The sequence below is a fragment of the Plecotus auritus genome (assembly GCF_963455305.1).
Source record: "Plecotus auritus genome assembly, chromosome: 1".
Lineage (NCBI taxonomy): Eukaryota > Metazoa > Chordata > Mammalia > Chiroptera > Vespertilionidae > Plecotus > Plecotus auritus.
Genome location: NC_137770.1, coordinates 122,549,697 through 122,567,382, shown reverse-complemented (window position 1 = coordinate 122,567,382; position 17,686 = coordinate 122,549,697).

The window sequence follows — 17,686 nt, the reverse complement described above, 5'->3', positions numbered from 1 at the left end:
ATTCCAAAACATTCAAGAGGAAGGAACACTTCCAAGCTCCTTCTATGAAGCCAGCATCACCCTAACAGCAAAACCAGATAAAGACAACACAATGAAAGAGAATTACAGGCCAATATCCCTCATGAACATAGATGCCAAAATCCTCAACAAAATTCTAGAAAATCGGATCCAGCAGTACATCAGAAAGATCATACACCATGACCAAGTAGGATTCATCCCAGGAATGCAAGGATGGTACAATATCTGCAAATCAATACATCACATAAACAAATTGAGAGATAAAAATCACATAGTCATATTAATTGATGCAGAAAAAGCATTTCACAAAATCCAACACCCTTTCTTGATAAAAACTCTCAGCAAGGTGGGAATAGAAGGATCATACCTCAAAATAATAAAAGCCATATATGATAAACCCACAGCCAACATCATACTCAATGGGCAAAAACTAAAACCATTTCCCCTAAGAACAGGAGTAAGACAGGGATGCCCACTCTCACCACTCCTGTTCGACAAAGTACTGGAAGTATTAGCCATTGAAATTATACAAGAAGAAAAAATAAAAGGCATCCAAATTGGAAAAGAAGAAGTAAAGCTGTCCTTATTTGCAGATGACATGATATGGTACATAAAAAACCCGAAAGACTCCATCAAAAAACTGATAGACTTAATAAATGAATTCGGCAATGTAGCAGGATACAAAATTAACACCAAGAAATCCATGGCATTTCTATATACCAATAGTGAACTTACAGAAAGGGAGACTAAAAAAGCAATCCCATTTACCATCGCACTAAAAAAATTAAGATACCTAGGAATAAACTTAACTAAGGAGGTAAAAGACCTATACACAGAAAACTACAGGACACTGAAAAAATAGATAGAGGAAGACATAAACTAATGGAAGAACATACCATATTCATGGGTTGGTAGAATCAACATTATTAAAATGTCCATACTACCCAAAGCAATCTATAGATTCAATGCACTCCCCATTAAAATACCAACGGCATATTTCACATACCTAGAAAGAACTCTCCAAAAATTCATGTGGAATAAAAAAAGACCCTGAATAGCCACAGCAATCCTGAGAAAGAAGAACAAAGTAGGTGGGATCTCAATACCAGATTTCAAGGTGTATTACAAAGCCACTGTTCTCAAAACAGCCTGGTACTGGCACAAGAACAGACATATAGACCAATGGAATAGAACAGAGAATCCAGATATTGACCCAAACCACTGTGCGCAATTAATATTTGACAAAGGTGGCATGAACATACAATGGAGTCAAGACAGTCTCTTCAATAAATGGTGTTGGGAAAATTGGACAGATACATGCAAATAAATGAAACTAGACCACCAACTTACACCATACACAAAAATAAAATCAAAATGGATACAGGACTTAAACATAAGATGGGAACTCATAAAAATACTAGAGGAATCCACAGGCAGCAAAATCTCAGACATATGCCGAAGCAATTTCTTCACCGATACCACTCCTAAAGCAATGGAGACTAAGGTGAAAATAAACAAATGGGACTACATCAAAATAAAAAGCTTTTGCTCAGCAAAAGAAACCATCAACAAAACAACAAGAAACCCCACTGTATGGGAGAACATATTTGCAAATGTTATCACTGATAAAGGTTTAATCTCCAACATCTACAGGGAACTTATACAACTTAACAAAAGGAAGATAAATGATCCAATAAAAAAATGGGCAACGGACCTAAATAGAATCTTTTTGAAAGAAGACAGAAGGAAGGCGATGAGACATATGAAAACATGCTCAAAGTCACTAATTATCCGAGAGATGCAAAGCAAAACAACAATGCGGTACCATCTCACACCTGTCAGAATGGCTATCATTAACAAATCAACAAAGGACAAGTGCTAGCGAGCATGTGGAGAAAAAGGAACCCTCATGCACTGCTGGTGGGAATGCAGACTGGTGCAGCCACTGTGGAGAACAGTATGGAGTTTCCTCAAAAAACTAAAAATGGAACTCTGACCCAGTAATCCCACTTCTAGGAATATATCTCAAGAAACTAGAAACACCAATCAGAAAGGATATATGCACCCCTATGTTTATAGGAGCAGAATTCACCATAGCTAAGATTTGGAAACAGCCTAAATGCCCATCAGCAGATGAGTGGATTAGAAAACTATGGTACATCTACACAATGGAATACTACGCTGCTATAAAAAAGAAGGAATTCTTACCATTTGCAGCAGCATGGATGGACCTGGAGAGCATTATGTTAAGTGAAATAAGCCAGGCAATGAAAGAAAAATACCACATGATCTCACTCATTTATGGAAAATAAAGAACATTATAACCTGATTAATAAAAAGATAGATACAGAGGCAGTAAAGCACCGAACAGACTGTCAATTTACAGCGGGAAGGCTGGGGAGTGTTGGGGAGGGAGGGAAATAGATCAACCAAAGGACTTGTATGCATGCATCTAAGCACACCAATGGACACAAGACACTGGGGGTGGGGTGGGATGAGGGCATGCAACAGGGGGTAGGGGAGGCTGGGGGAAGGTCAATGCTGGAAAAAAAGAGAGATATGTACTAATATATGTAATACTTTAAACAATAAATAAATAAATACATAAATAAAATTCAAAAAAAAGAGAAAGAAACAACTTATTGCAATCATGAAATCAGGCCCAGAGTATTGTGTGTTTTTAAAATATATTTTAATTGATTTCAAAGAGGAAAAGAGAGGCAGAGATAGAAACATCAATGGTGAGAGATCATCATTGATTGGCTGCCTCTTATACACTCCACAATGGGGATTGAGCCCAAAACCCGGGCATGTGCCCTGACCAGGAATCTAACCATGACCTCCTGGTTCATAGGTCTGCACTCAACAACTGAGCAAGTATTGGTTTTTAAACACTCATATTGGTTCTTAAACATTTTATTTTTAAAATTTCAGACTTCCAGAAAGTTATGTTAAATTTCAATATCTTGCCCTACTCTAGTTTGTCTCAGTGTATATACAGACTTAGAGTGACGATCCTTGGACTGAAGGGTTATGGGTTCGATTCTGGTCAAGGGCACCTACCTCGGTTGCAGGCTTGATCCTGGGGAATGTGTGGGAGGTAACCAATTGATGTGTCTCTCTTACATTAATGTTTCTTTCTCCTTCTCTCCCCCTCCCTTCCACTCTCTTTAAGAATCAATGAAAAAATATCCTCCAGTGAGAATTAACAACAACAAAAAAAAGTTTCAATATCTAATTTGAGCCTTACATTAGGATTATGTCTGGGGCCCTGACCAGTGTGATCAGTGGTTAGAATGTTGGCTCTCACATCGAAGGGTCATGGGTTAGATTCCCAGATAAGGGTATGTACCTGGGTTTCAGGTTTGATCCCCTACCCTGGTCGGGGCACGTGGAGGAGGCAACCAATGGATGTGTATCTCTCACATTTATGTCTCGCTCTCTTCCCCCACTTCCCTCCTTTCCACTCTCCCTATAAACCAATGGGAAAATTATCCTTGGGTGAGGATTCACAAAAAAAAAAAAAAGAAAGAAAGAAAAAAAAAAGAAAAGAAAGAAAGAAAGAAAAAGATTATGAGTGGGAATAAAATAATAGACCACAGACTTAGAAGTTACCTTTGAAAATAGACTGTCAAATAAATAAATAGATAAATGATTGAGCATTTTCATGCTAAAAAAAGCAGTATAAAAACACAAAAGATCAGTAAAATAATAACACAAATTCATATTAACTACTATATTACATTAATCCTATATAATAAAAGCCTAGTATGCAAATCGACCAAATGGTAGAATGACCAGTTGCTATGACACGCACTGACCACCAGGGGGAAGACGCTCAATGCAGGAGTTGGCCCCAGCCTGCAAGCCCCAGGCCAGCCAAGGCAGGAGCCAGTGGAGACCCCTGATCACCCCGCTGGTTGCCCCACAGAGGGAGTGACTGGTGGCAGGAGGCGGGACTGGCTAGCGGGCAGCGCCAGGCCGGCCAAGGCAGGTGCCAGCAGGGCCCCCCAATTGCCCCGCCAGTTGCCCCACAGAGCAGCCCTGATAGCCGGCCAGGTTTAGGGACCCTACCCGTGCATGAATTTTGTGCACCAGGCCTCTAGTCTTTATATAAATAAAAATGTAAATGTTCATTTGTTCAAAATCTTAAATCTCTGAAAGTTCTTCACTGATTGCTTTGAAATTTTGACACAACATTGCATTCGAATATGTGCGTGCTTTTATGTACCTTATACCTACTACCGTGTTTCTCCGAAAATAAGACAGTGTCTTATATTAATTTTTGCCCCCAAAGACACGCTAGGTCTTATTTTCAGAGGATGTCTTATTTTTCCATGAAGAAGAATACGGTACACATTTATTGTTAAATGAAAATAAAGGAAATTTATTACCTGCATATGGTACAGTAGTACGGTAGTTGTCAACACAAACCAGACAAACTGTGAATCCTACAATATCAAGAATTTACTCATTTATTCAATGACGATCATGTCATCATCTTCTGGAACATCATCATAACAATCCAATTCCTGAATTTCCTGGTGAATTTCTTGTGACTCCATTTCTTTCAGAATCAGTGGACCAAATCTCTCATGTTTAGCAATAGCACTGTCTTTAAATGAGTACTTCTTGTCAAGGTAGCCTGCTCGCAGTGCATTTGCAATGCAACTGTCAGTGATTTTCTCCCATGAATTCTTCACCCAAGTCACAACTTCTTGCAGTTTAGGTTTCACAAAGTTTCCACGCTGATTTCTCTCCATTCTATTTTCAATGTAGTCATTAATTTCCATGCGCAAATTGTCTTTGAATGGCTTGTTTATTGCAATATCAAGAGTCTGGAGATAGGCCGTCATTCCTGCGGGAATCATTATCTGATCTATTTTTCTTTCGTGAAGAAATGTCTTTATGTCTTTAGCGCGGTGAGTGCTGGCTGCATCCCAGACTAGCAGACCTCTTTGGCTCCCTCACATAACAAGCGGCAGCATTAAATCGACCCACTTCCTTATAACTGCTTGTGTGGCCCAGGCTTTTTCAGTTTCAAGAATAAAAACGCCCAAAACACGTTCAATCTTTTCCTTCTTGCCCTTAGAAATGATTAAAGGTGGGATTTTAGTGCCATCCAGACGAATTGCCAAAATACAGGAAACACGTGCACTTTTGTAAGCAGTGGAGGGAATGTACGCTAAGGAGGCACCCCGCTGTTCAATTGTTGTTTGAGATGATTGGCCCATAAACACTGCAGTTTCATCCATAGCAATCATGTTGGATTGTATTTAGAGAAGTCAGCATCATCAATAAAGGCCTTGAATGCAAGTGCTCGCTTAATAACTTGAGTATCTTCCAACCTAAACAATGTTGTAGATCTTCTTAAAGACAGTTCACTTCGCTGAAGGAAATTATCCAGCCAGTGTTGTGATGCTTTGAAGTCTTCGGGGGCTATGTCAAACTGTGGTGCCATTGCAAGGGCAAATTCTTGAATCTGAGCCCTATTCACAACCAAAGCCTTTGCTCTCCTGTCAACAACCCATTCACAGATCAGGTCTTCCAGCTTGGAAAATAATGGTTGCCGACCTGATCCACACTTGCGCTCTTTAGCATTTCCCTTGTCCACTTGTTCAATGAGGTTACCATACTCTGCTCGCCATTTTCAGACCAATCGGATACTCAACATCTTCTCTTTGCAAAAAGCAGTAAGATTTTGGCCCCAAGAGTCTTCCACGATTCCTTTCTTGTGCTCCACGGAGTAGCTTTTTCTTTTTGCACTCATTTCTAGGGGTAAAAAAAAAGGAATTGGGGTATCAAGGTGGGGGGAGGGGTATCACTCAAAATGACACAGGGGGGATCAGAGGGGGGAATCAAAATGGCACAGGAGAATCAGAGGGGGGATTACCATTTTAGTAACCCCTTTTGATCCTCCTGTGTCATTTTGATTGTCCCCTCTGATCCTCCTGTGTCATTTTGATTGCCCCCTCTGATCCTCCTGTGTCATTTTAAGTGATCCCCCTCCCCCCACCCCTGTGCCACTGAACACCTTCACCAGACATCCCCCCTACCCCTTTATCAGACATTTACCCCCTGGGGCCTGCCTGGGGACTGTCACTGGGCTTGCTGGGGCCTGGATCTGGGCTGGAGCAGGGTCTGCCACTGACTGAGAACCTTCAGTCATCATGAAGGCCGCTGCGAGCATCAGGTAGTGTCACCAGAGACAGACCAGCACTCACCACCTTCGCCACGTCCAGTCCGCTGTAATCCTCCTGTTCTTCTACACGCATCTGCGAAAATCTCCTCCTCTCTCCTGCCCCGCTCTCACCGCTCATTCCGACCTCCCCTCCGCCTCCACACAGCAGTGACTTCAGGACTCCGTGTAAAGTCACTGGTTGCTAGACGCCAGTCTGGCGGCCCTAGCGACCAGTTTACGGTAAATTAATTTTCCTTCTGAGACAGAGCCTGGGGCCTTATTTTCGGGGGGGATGCCTTATATTTAACTCAGAAGGAAACCTGTAAGTAGATCTTATTTTCGGAGGATGTCTTATTTTCGGGAAAACACGGTATTATATAGATGTCACACCTGTGACAGGTAAAAACATGCTTTTTTAAAAAAACAGCGCCATCTGTTGGACGTAAAAGCAACACACGCTATACTAAATATTTTACGACTCCATTTCAATGTTTCCAATTGCATTGTTAAATTGAATTTTCATAGATTTCGATTTATTTTCATTTTGATTTAACTATTTCATGTGACATTGCGTTGGAATTGAGCTGTGTCGTTTACCATAGCGTTCATTTCGTGAGTATCCAAATAATGCCTCGCAGAAGATCAAACCTAGGTAGTCATACTCGCGGAGCAGAAGCAGTGCAACGACTAATTGCAAATCAAACTGAGGAAGAACGGGCATCAGCGAACGAGCAAAACAAAGAATGGCTCAAATACGTGCCGAGGAAGCAGCAGAGCAATGTGCAGCCGGACTTGAGGATGCACGGTTGCGAGCACGGTGATCCCGTTCTGCAGCTTCAGATCTGCTTCGTTCTCAACAGATGAACGCTACAGGCTGAGAGTGGCTGAAAAACGTCAACGAGAAACAGCAGATCAGCGGCAAACACGACTCCGTGCTCAGCAATCACGCGATTACAATCGCCTTGCATTCTGGTACAACCCAGCTGATGATTATAGTTTGAGCCGGCATGTTCTCATCGGCACTATGACTGAAGTGTGTCCTTATTGCAAGGCTCTGAAATTTAATGGAGAAACGAAAGGAATGTGTTGTGCCGCCGGAAAAATTAAACTGCCTCAACTTGGAGACCCGCCAGAGCCATTAAAAACTTTGCTTGCCAGATATACCGCCGAATCAAAGCATTTCCTATCTAACATCAGGAAATACAACTCATGCTTCCAAATGACGTCGTTCGGTGCAGAAATCATAACAGCTCAATTCATGCCAACTTTCAAAGTGAAAGGACAAATTTATCATAAAGCCAGCTCCCTGCTTCCGTTCCCAGATGGTCAACATAAATTCCTACAAATGTATTTCATCGGTGATGGCAATGATGAATTGAATGCACTCTGCGGAATTTCTAACAGCATAAAAAGGTCCATCGTTTCCCAACTGCAAGAGCTTCTTCACGAAAAAAACAATTTAGTGCGTTTGTTCAAAACAGCAATTGACATGATGCCATCTGATACACACAGGATTGTTATTCATGCTGACAAAACACCTGCTGGAGAACATGTGCGAAGATTCAATGCTCCAACTATAGACGAAGTGGCAATTGTTATAGTCGGAGATCAGTTCCAACCTAGAGATATTGTTCTTCATCGGAGAAACAATATTGTTTCTTCATCATATTGTTCTTCATCAATTGACAAAAGTTGCAGAAACTCATTGGTGCTACGATGCCCTGCAATATCCAATCATTTTTGGGGATGGCGCCGATGGATGTCACTTCAACATTAAGATGATAAATCCAGTCAGTGACGAAGAAACAAATTACCTGTAATTCCTCAATCGACACCAGCAGACGAAATAAAAGCTTGCCTGAAATACTCTACTTTGTGGCGACACGTAAAGACGTTAAAATTAACTACAAATATGCATGTCCAGCTGCAAAATGATCTATCAGCTGAGATATTCTCATATCAATTGCTGGAAATTGGGAACAGAAAGGTGCCGGTTGATCTGACCTCAGGACGAATTTCATTGCCTCATAACTTCTGCAATTTAGCCACGTCAAAAGAAGAATTGGTTGAAAAAAGTATTTCCCAATATTCAAACGAATTATAAGAATCACGATTGGCTGAGTGAACGAGCTATTCTTGTGGCCAAGAACAAAGACGTCTACAACTTAACAATATTATTCAGTCTAACATTCAAAGCGAGGCAGTCACATACAAGTCTGTCGACACTGTTGTGGAAGCAGATGAAGCGGTTAATTATCCAACAGAATTTTTGAATTCACTCAATCTGCCAGGGATGCCACCGCACGTACTGCAATTGAAGATCAGCGTGCCAATTATCATTTTGTGAAATATCAACCAGCCAAAGCTTTGCAACAGCACGCGGCTTGCAGTAAAAAAATTAATGAGCAACAATCTTGACAGGACCTTTCAAAGGTGAAGATGTATTCATTCCTCGCATTCCTATGATTCCAACTGATATGCCATTTCAATTTAAGAGATTGCAATTCCCAATTTGATTGACGTTTGCAATCACCATCAACAAAGCTCAGGGCCAATCTTTAGAATTGTGCGGTTTAGATCTAGACACGGATTGCTTCTCACATGGACAATTATATGTTGCGTGTTCTAGAGTCGGCAAACCAGACAATCTCTATATCTGCACAGACAATGGAACAACAAAAAATATTGTATACCCACAAGCATTGTGAAATTAAACATATTAGAAACGTGCGCTTTCTCCTTTCTTTCTTTTCCATTTAACCAGACTGAGCCACAGCAACGCGTGGCCGGGTACAGCTAGTATAATAATAAGTTTAAATATATTACATTTAATATTTATCAGAATGTCTCTGACTTAAAACTATTTTTGTTTTTATTTACTAATGTCATAGTGTTTGTAGTATTTTATACCTTACTATTTCATCATAGCATTTTTCCATAAAACCTCTTTCAATGGCAGAAAAACAGCCATCTTAAAATTGTATTAGATTTTTAAAATACATTTTGCTACTTCCACTGCATGGTGACTGATGCAACATCCTGGCATGGTGTAGAGTTTGTAGGAGACTATTCAGGAGCAGGTCTTCAACCCCCTTAGGAGTAACTTGGAAGCCAGAGCAGCACATGCGAAGGCCATGCATTTGGAGGGACACACTGTGTTCAGGGTTCCAGAAGACCTTCGCAGCCAGAGTAGAGGCAGGAGGGCAGCCCAGATGAAAATATGGGCAGCAGTGAGTCCGCCTGGAACTCCTCTTGTACTGTATCTTAGGAGAATGGCTGTGAGCATGTGCATTTCCACAATGTCATGCTGAAGGACATATCCCTCATCTCTGGAGAGAGGCTCTGGGTATTTGTTATTCCAAATTAAGATTTTCACCAAATATTAAATGTGGCTAATAAAGGCTGTTAGAACTCACAGCTTGCTTCAATATCAAATGTCAGGCAGGAAAATTTGCCCAATGTAACATGTGAACACCACTCATCTGAACAGTTCAATTTGGGCAATTTCTATGAGCCTGCACAGGTGTTGTGGCATTGTCTGGGACCTTGAGAATAAACCACAGCATACACAGGCAGATCTGGCATCTTCTTGCCAGTGCAGCACACTGTTAGCCTGCCTTTGTCACAGGACAGTCAGATCCTCACACACACTCACACCCATACACATGTACACCTACAAGCAATGCCCAGTCACAGCCAATGCAGCCCCAGAGCCATTCCATTAAAAGCAGACATAGGGAATGAAGAGATGCCTACAGTGAAGTCACTCCTTTCACTTTCTCTATGTTTCAATTTAGTTTGAGTCTCAGAATATGCATCTCATAGAAAAACTGAGGACAGAAATGCCAGTTCAAAGCAACTTTCTACAGCACGGAATGTCTGTGTTTTCCCTCCAACTTACCTGGAGACAGAATGTGTCTGGAGGAGGTGTGCTTTATTATTAAATGTATAAGGGTGGTTTTATAACTATGATGTCCCCATTTCTTCCCCTTACTCTTGAGCAAATGTATTCTCCTATAATAACCCACTTACCTGCCTGAGTATGAATTCCACCTTGGTCACCTACTAACGGTGTGACATTGGGTAAGCCGCTAAACCAGTCAGTGTCTGTAAAAGGAGGTAATAATCACTAGGCCTCTGTCTGAGGGTGCTGTGTGAAGACTGAATGAGTTTATACATATAAACACTTAGAACTGTATCTGGCACATAGCAATTTCTTAATAAATATTTCCTACTAGAGGCCCGGTGCACGAATTCATGCACAGGTGGGGTCCCTCGTCCTGGGCAGTGATTGGGGCTGATCAGGGCCTGTCTCACCCAGTCCTGATCAGGGCCCATTGGGGCCAGCTGGAGGGACTGCGGGAGGTTGGCCGGCCATAGGAGGTTGGCTCTGGGAGCGCACTGACCACCAGGGGGCAGCTTCTGCATTGAGCATCTTCCCCCTGGTGGTCAGTGTGTGTCATAGCAACCAGTTGACTGGTTGTTTGGTCAACCGGTCATAACAGTCATTTAGGCTTTTATATATATATATATATATATACTAGAGGCCCGGTGCACAAAATTTCATGCACTGGAGGGAAGGGTCCCTCAGCCCAGCCTGTGCCCTCTCGCGGTCCAGGACCCCTCGTTCCTTACCGTCCACCTGCAGCAGAGGTGGGAGAGGCTCACACCACTGCTGCAGCACTCGCCAGCCTTAAGCCCAACTTCTGGCTGAGTGGCACTCCCCCTGTGGGAGCGCACTGACCACCAGGGTCAGCTCCTGCATTAAGAATCTGCCCCCTGGTTGTCAATGAGCATCATAGTGACCGGTTGTTCCGCCATTTGGTTGATTTGTATATTAGGATTTTATTATATAGGACTAGGGGCCCAGTGCATGAAATTTGTGCACTGGGGGTGGGGGGTCCCTCAGCCCAACCTGCCCCCTCTCACATACTGGGAGCCCTCAGGGGATGTCCTACTGAAGGCTTAGGCCCGCTCCCCATAGGGAGCGGGCCTAAGCCGCAGTCTGGCCTCCCTTTGTGGGAGGCGACTGGGCTGATCAGGGGAAGGCACCAGCCCCATCACCCCGCTGCTGCAGCCACTGCCAGTCACCACAGCCACCAAGGTGTTTTCATCAACACAGACTCCAGTCCTTTCACCATGAAAAAATGACAACTTTCTTTAGGCATTTTCAAGATGTGTCTTTCATAGGATATGACATTTCTTTCTTTCTTTTTTTTTTTTTTTTATCCTCACCTGAGGATATGTTTCCATTGACTTTTAGAGAAAGTGGAAGAGAGAGGGAAAGACAGAGAGAAACATCAAAGTGAGAGGAACACTTTGACTGGTTGCCTCCTGCATGAGCCCTGACCTGGTCCCCAGCCAGGGAGGAGCCTGCAACCTAGGTACATGCCCTTGATCAGAATTGAACCCAGACCCTGCGGTCGGCAGGCCGAGGCATTATCCACTGAGCCAAACCAGCTAGGGCAGGATATGACATTTCTTAGCCCTCCAGCAGCGGACCTTTGTTTTTTTTTCTCCAGAAGTGTGGTGGAAAAACCCTAGATCACCTTTTTGGATTCTTATTACCCAAGTTACTAAGAATATTACCAGTGGCATACAGGAAGCTTAGCCAATGAGCAGTCAGAAAAGGTCTTTCCTCTGTAGTTCACACCAATCGCCTGCTGGGCCCTGCCCAGGCCTAAAGCCTCTGGCGGAAGCTTTAGGCCTGGACAGGGGACCCCCAGCTCCCTCTGAACGCCAGCTCCACCACTGCCCAGGCCTAAAGCCTTGGGGCCTGGGCAGGGGCCCCCCAGCTCCCTCCGATAACTGGCTCCACCCCTGCCCAGGCCTAAAGCCTCAGGCCCTGGGCAGGGGACCCCCAGCTTCCAATCGCCAGCTCCGACCTTGCCCAGGCCTAAAGCCTCTGGCCGAAACTTTAGGCCTGGGCAGGGGACCCCCAGCTCCCTCCGATTGCTGGCTCCAACCCTGCCCAGCTCCCTCTGATCACCGGCTCTGCCCCTGCCCAGGCCTAAAGCCTCTGGCCGAAGCTTTAGGTCTGGGCAGGGGACCCCCAGCTCCCTCCAATCGTTGGCTCCGCCCCTGCCTTCTCGGCTATGATCGCAGGCTTGGCCCTGCCCAGGAGCCCCCTGGCTCAGGCCCTTCCCAGGCTGCTCAGGGCCCACACGGGGCCTACCTCAGAGTGACCTGGGTGCCAGGATGTTCCCGGAACCCAGGCGCTGGGTGCCTATGTATGGAAATTAACCGCCATCTTTGTTGGGTTAATTTGCATACTCACTCTGATTGGCTATGGGTGGAGCGGAGGTACAGTCAATTTACATGTTTGTCTATTATTAGGTAAGATAGACTAGAGGCCCGGTGCATGAAATTTGTGCATGGGGATGGGGGGTCTCCTCAGCCCAGTCTGCTCCCTCTCCAATCCAGGACCCCTCGGGGGATGTCTGACTGCCGGTTTAGGCTCCTAATCGCTCACCTGCCTGCCTGCCTGGTTGCCCCTCACTGCCTCTGCTTGCCGGCCTGATCACCCCTAACTGGACCCCTGCCGGTCTGGTCACCCCAACTGCCCCCTCCCTGCCAGCCTGGTCTTCCCCACTTCCCCCCCTCCCCCGGCCTAGTCACCCCTCACTGCCCCCCTGCCAGCCTAATCATCCCCAACTGCCACCCCTGCTGGCCTGGTTGCTCTCAACTGCATCACCCCCTTCCAGCCTGGTTGCCCCCAACTGCCCCCCTGCCATCCTGGTCGCCCCTCATGACTCCCCCCCTCCCCCCCCGCCCCACTGGCCTGGTCACCCCATGCAGTCTGCTGTTCAGTCATTTGGTTGTCCCTCACTAACCCTTCTGCCAGCCTGGTCGCCCCACACAGCCTGCTTGTTCAGTTGTTTCGTTGTCCCTCAGTAACCCCCCTGCTGGCATGGTTGTAGGCAGCCATCTTGTGGGGCATGAGGGTTAATTTGCATATTACTTCTTTATTATATAGGATTATTAGTATTGGTCATATTTATTTCAAATTAGCAAGAGTATTAAAAACACAAAGAGCCTTATCTTAATTATCATAACATATGTTCATTATTAAACATTCAAAAAAATATAAAGAAGAAAATAAAATATCCTCCTTCGGAGAAACCTCTGTTGACACTCTGTGCGCATCCTTTCCAATAGTGCTTGAGACTGTAGATACATGACGCCTGAGGCACCGTATTACCCACCTGATGGCCAGGCTCCTCAGGAACAGTGCTTCCTGCATCTGTGAAGACAAACTTGGTGAATTGTTCCCAGGAAAGCGCAAGATAATGGTGGCTCAGGCCAGCAGTTCTCAACCAAGGGTGGTTTTTCCCCTCAGGGGGCTATTTAGCAACATCTGGAGACATTTTGGTTGTCACAACTGGGGACAAGGGGATGCTACTAGCATCTGGTATGTAGAGGGCCAGGGATGCTGCTAAACATCCTGCACAGGACATCCCATAGCAAAGCATTATCTGGCTCAAATGTCAATAGTGTCCAGGTTGAAAGACCCTGCCTTGGGCTGTTTTGTTTGTAGATAATACATGTTATAACCAGGAGGGTCAGTCAGCTAGAACACACTGGTGTGGTTGTACTGGTTAAGCTTTTATAATGCTCTGTACTGGTTTTCAAGGAGCACAGCCCCCCAACACCCATCCTCCAGAGCTTCCCAGGGTCCAGCACTAAAGGGTCAAGACCTGGCATAAAAAGGGTAACTCCAGGACCAGGCCTTCCCCTTTTCCTTCTCATCTATAAACCCTTAACAATTTATTGATAAATATTTCCTACAATTATTATTGGTAACATTTATTTCAAATTAGCCATTCTCTTTTAAAATTAAAAAGAGCTTTTGCCCTGGCTGGGGAGCTCAGTTGGTTGGAGCGTCATCCTGACAATCACAAGTTTGCAGGTTCAATTCCCGGTCAGGGTACATACAAGAATCAATCACTGAATGCATAAATGAATGGAACAACAAATCTCTCTCTTTAAATTCAATCAATAAATTTTAAAAAGGAAAGAGCTTTATTTTATCCTGATTATAATTGTAACACATTTTCATTATTAAACATTCAAACAAAACACAAAATTTCTATTCGTGTTGACAATTTCTGCTGGTGGCATCCTTATAATAGCTCTGCTGGAGAATGGAAAAGCCGCCTGTCAGAGCCCTGAGAGGAAGGAGAACTTAAAACAGAAACTGTCCATTAGTCATCTGGTCACAAAGAAGGAAGGGGGTCACCCTCAACGTGGAGCAGATCAGATATGCTGGACACACTGTGCCGGACAGGCCGGGAGCCTCGGCAGTCCTGCTTAGACCTTTAAAACTATTCCAGAAGAACTTCACTAGCCAAGGGTTGGGAAAACTGTGTGGGGGATATCTGATTGTTTCTAAATGTTATCTTGAAAAGAAAGTAAAGAGAGTTGCTGAGAAATGTTCCTGCTGGTGTCTGCCTCTTGGAGTCCTGAACCTTCTTCAACTCATTGCTCTAGAAAAAGAAACTATTGGATCATTTAGGTCCTGCCAAGGAGGAAGGAGTCCCATGATCTGTGGCCAGAAATCCCCGAGACACATGAAATCACGCTGTTCATGCTGTGTTTTTTTCTTTATTGATTAAGATATTACATATGTGTCCTTAGTCCCCCATTGCCCCCCACCCCATCCCCTGTCCATGTTGTTTCATTGCTTGGCTTTGAAGTGGAAACTGGGGGCCTATTTCCAAGGGAATGAATACAGAAACAGCACCACTTGCAATGCTGCACAGCACCCCACTGCAGGGCTGGTGCACTTAGCCAGTTGCCTACAAACAGGTGTTTTCCTAAATTGCTGCAGGGAACAGCCTTCTGACTACATCTTTGTGAGAGTTTGTGGGACGGTTTCCTAGAAGTGGAATTGCTGGGTCCTGATGAGCTCCTCCACCCAAGCTCACCACCTGCTCCCCTTTCTCAGAGATAGTGAAGACCCTTGGCGGGGTCGGGTGGGGTTAAGGAATCCCAGAAGATGCATTTCGAGGACCAAATGCTGTGAATGAGACATGCCCCACACCAGAAGCCTACAGCTACTGGGATGGGCACCATGGCCACCAGCCCAGTCAGCCTGATGGGGTCACTGCAGAAACCTCTCCCTCCTTCCTTGGCAGAACCCAGGTCATCTTTCAGCCTGGGGCCTGTAATCCAGGGTGTGTCAGGCCCAAGACAGGCTGGGCAGGGGACTTTACCTTCCAGGGTCTTAAGTGTCTAGAGGGAAGTCCGTCCTGCAGTCTTATCATGCATCTTCTGTTCCTCCCACCTCAGCCCCCAGCCCCCAGCCCCACCCTTCAGGGAGTCAGAGGAAGTTGATGACCTGTCCTCTGGGGGAATAATAGTATTAGTGATAAGGTGGCCTCTGGCAGCTTCGTCAGCAGATTCAAGGCTTTGGGTTGAATAATCCTTTGGCATCTGCCCCAGCAGCTGGTGGTCACAGACTGGTGATACTCCCCTGCCCCAGTCCTGCTGGCTGTCATCCTTTCCGGCTGCACAGTCACGGCTCTGGCTGGGCCTGACCTGCCAAAGAACCGAGGGCCAGGGGCTGAGAATACCTCAGCAGGGATCAAAATGTGTGAGGAGTTAACAGAATAAAGTCAACATAAACGGAGTAAGCCAGGGCAGGTCAAGCACTGCAGGCATCTTTATTTTCAATGGATTTACTTTTTGCCACCCTAAAGTAATACAAGTCCACTATAGAATAGCAAGAGAATACAGACAAGTTAAAAACAGATTCCTGTCTATTATGTGCCTTGTGACCCACATATCAAGGTGACCTGAACTCTGAACCTGGTTCCTGGAATCTTCCATCTGGACTGAGGAGAGAAAGTTGACCTGGAGTGAGGTTGAATGTTAAGGACAGGACCTGGCCCTGAAGGGGCCTCTGCAGGGAGAGCAGGTGGACCAAGGCAGGGCTGGTGCCCTGGAGGAGGCGAGCTCTGAACAGGCCTGGCAGATGGAGCAGCAGAGAAAAGGCTGCCAGGTCCTGCCTGGAGGAACCTTTCCCGACGCCTTCAACTCCTTCCCTCTGGTCCTTCCCATGCGTTTACTGGGAGAAACTGAGCCAGGGAGCAGTCCTGGTATCTACCTTCTCCCAGTATTTGCCTCCCTGCTGAGGGCTTCAGGGAAAATCTGATACCTTACCATACTGTCCACCTTTAAAGGCACCATCTTTAACCTCATCTGGGCCTCAGAGCTTGCTCTGAAGTCTCTCCCTGAGTCCCTTCCACACAATGGTCACCCCCAGCCTCTGCCCTCTGGCCTGCTTCCACCTGCCTCCTCCCTCTCACCTGGGACTGGGCTAATGCCTTTAGTGTCATCTCCTTTAATCCCAACACTAGGCCACCCAGTTTAGAGATGATGAAACGGAAGCACAGAGAGGCAGAATAATTTGCCCAAGCTCACACAGCCAGAAAGATACTGAACTGTCCTGAGCTCTATGATTCCTTCAAGGTGGCCCCTGCCCAGGCCACAGCCGGCCCCTACTCGTACTCTGCCACCCTCGGGCTTGCTCACCACCAGCTTTATCCTCACTCTTTTTGACTCCTTTTTCTTTGTGTCTCCCAATTTTAAAGGGAACTCCTTAAATATTGTTTAAAAACATCTCCCTTGATAGAAAAAAGTCTCCTTAATGCCCCCCTTCTACAAAGCCCTTAGCCCTGTCTTCTTCTTTCCTTAATGGGTCTCTGCTTTCAGTCCCTCCCTCCCACCTGGGCTTCAGAACCACTAGCCAAGGGCACCAGTCACCTCTTGCTGTCCAAGCCAGAGATGGCAGTCTCCTTGGAGAGTGCCTCGGTGGAAAGCAGGAGTGTGGGGATCAGACACAGGTTTGAAACCTGTCTCCATCCCCCCATCTCCCCACCACTCAGTAGCTGTGTGGTCTGAAGCCAATTGCTTAACCTCTCTGAAACTCAGTCTCTTCCTCTGTGAGGATAACTTTTTTAGAGGGTTGCTGTGAGTTTCGAATATGATATTGCAGGTATTTGTATAAGAACTCTCCTGGAGTGCTCTCCCACTTTTTACTAGTGATACAAATGGCCTCATATGACACTTGACCTGGTCAATGCCACCATCCTTGAAGCCTCCCCTTCCATCTTCCCACGGCCCAAGCTCCTGATTTTCCTTCTCAGCTCCTTTGCCAGCAGGTCTTCCTGGGCCCCGACCTCCAGGATTAGAGTCCTCTTGTTAGCCTCAGGTGCATCCCTCCTGGCACATGCATGCTCCAGGCGGTCCCTCAGTCCTGTGCTCAGTGCCCATCTCTGTGCAGGCACATGGAGGACATGTTGGTTAGGATCCGTGGAGCTGGTCTCCACACCAGACTCTGGATGGATCTGTGGCTGGAAGCTGGGGGCAGAGCCCCAGGCAGGAGTGTGGTAGGAAGTTGCCATGGAAGCTGTGAATGTGTACAAGATTGCCCAAGAAGGGAGTGAAAAGGTCTGCTGGGGCCAACGCTGGGGCACACTGAGG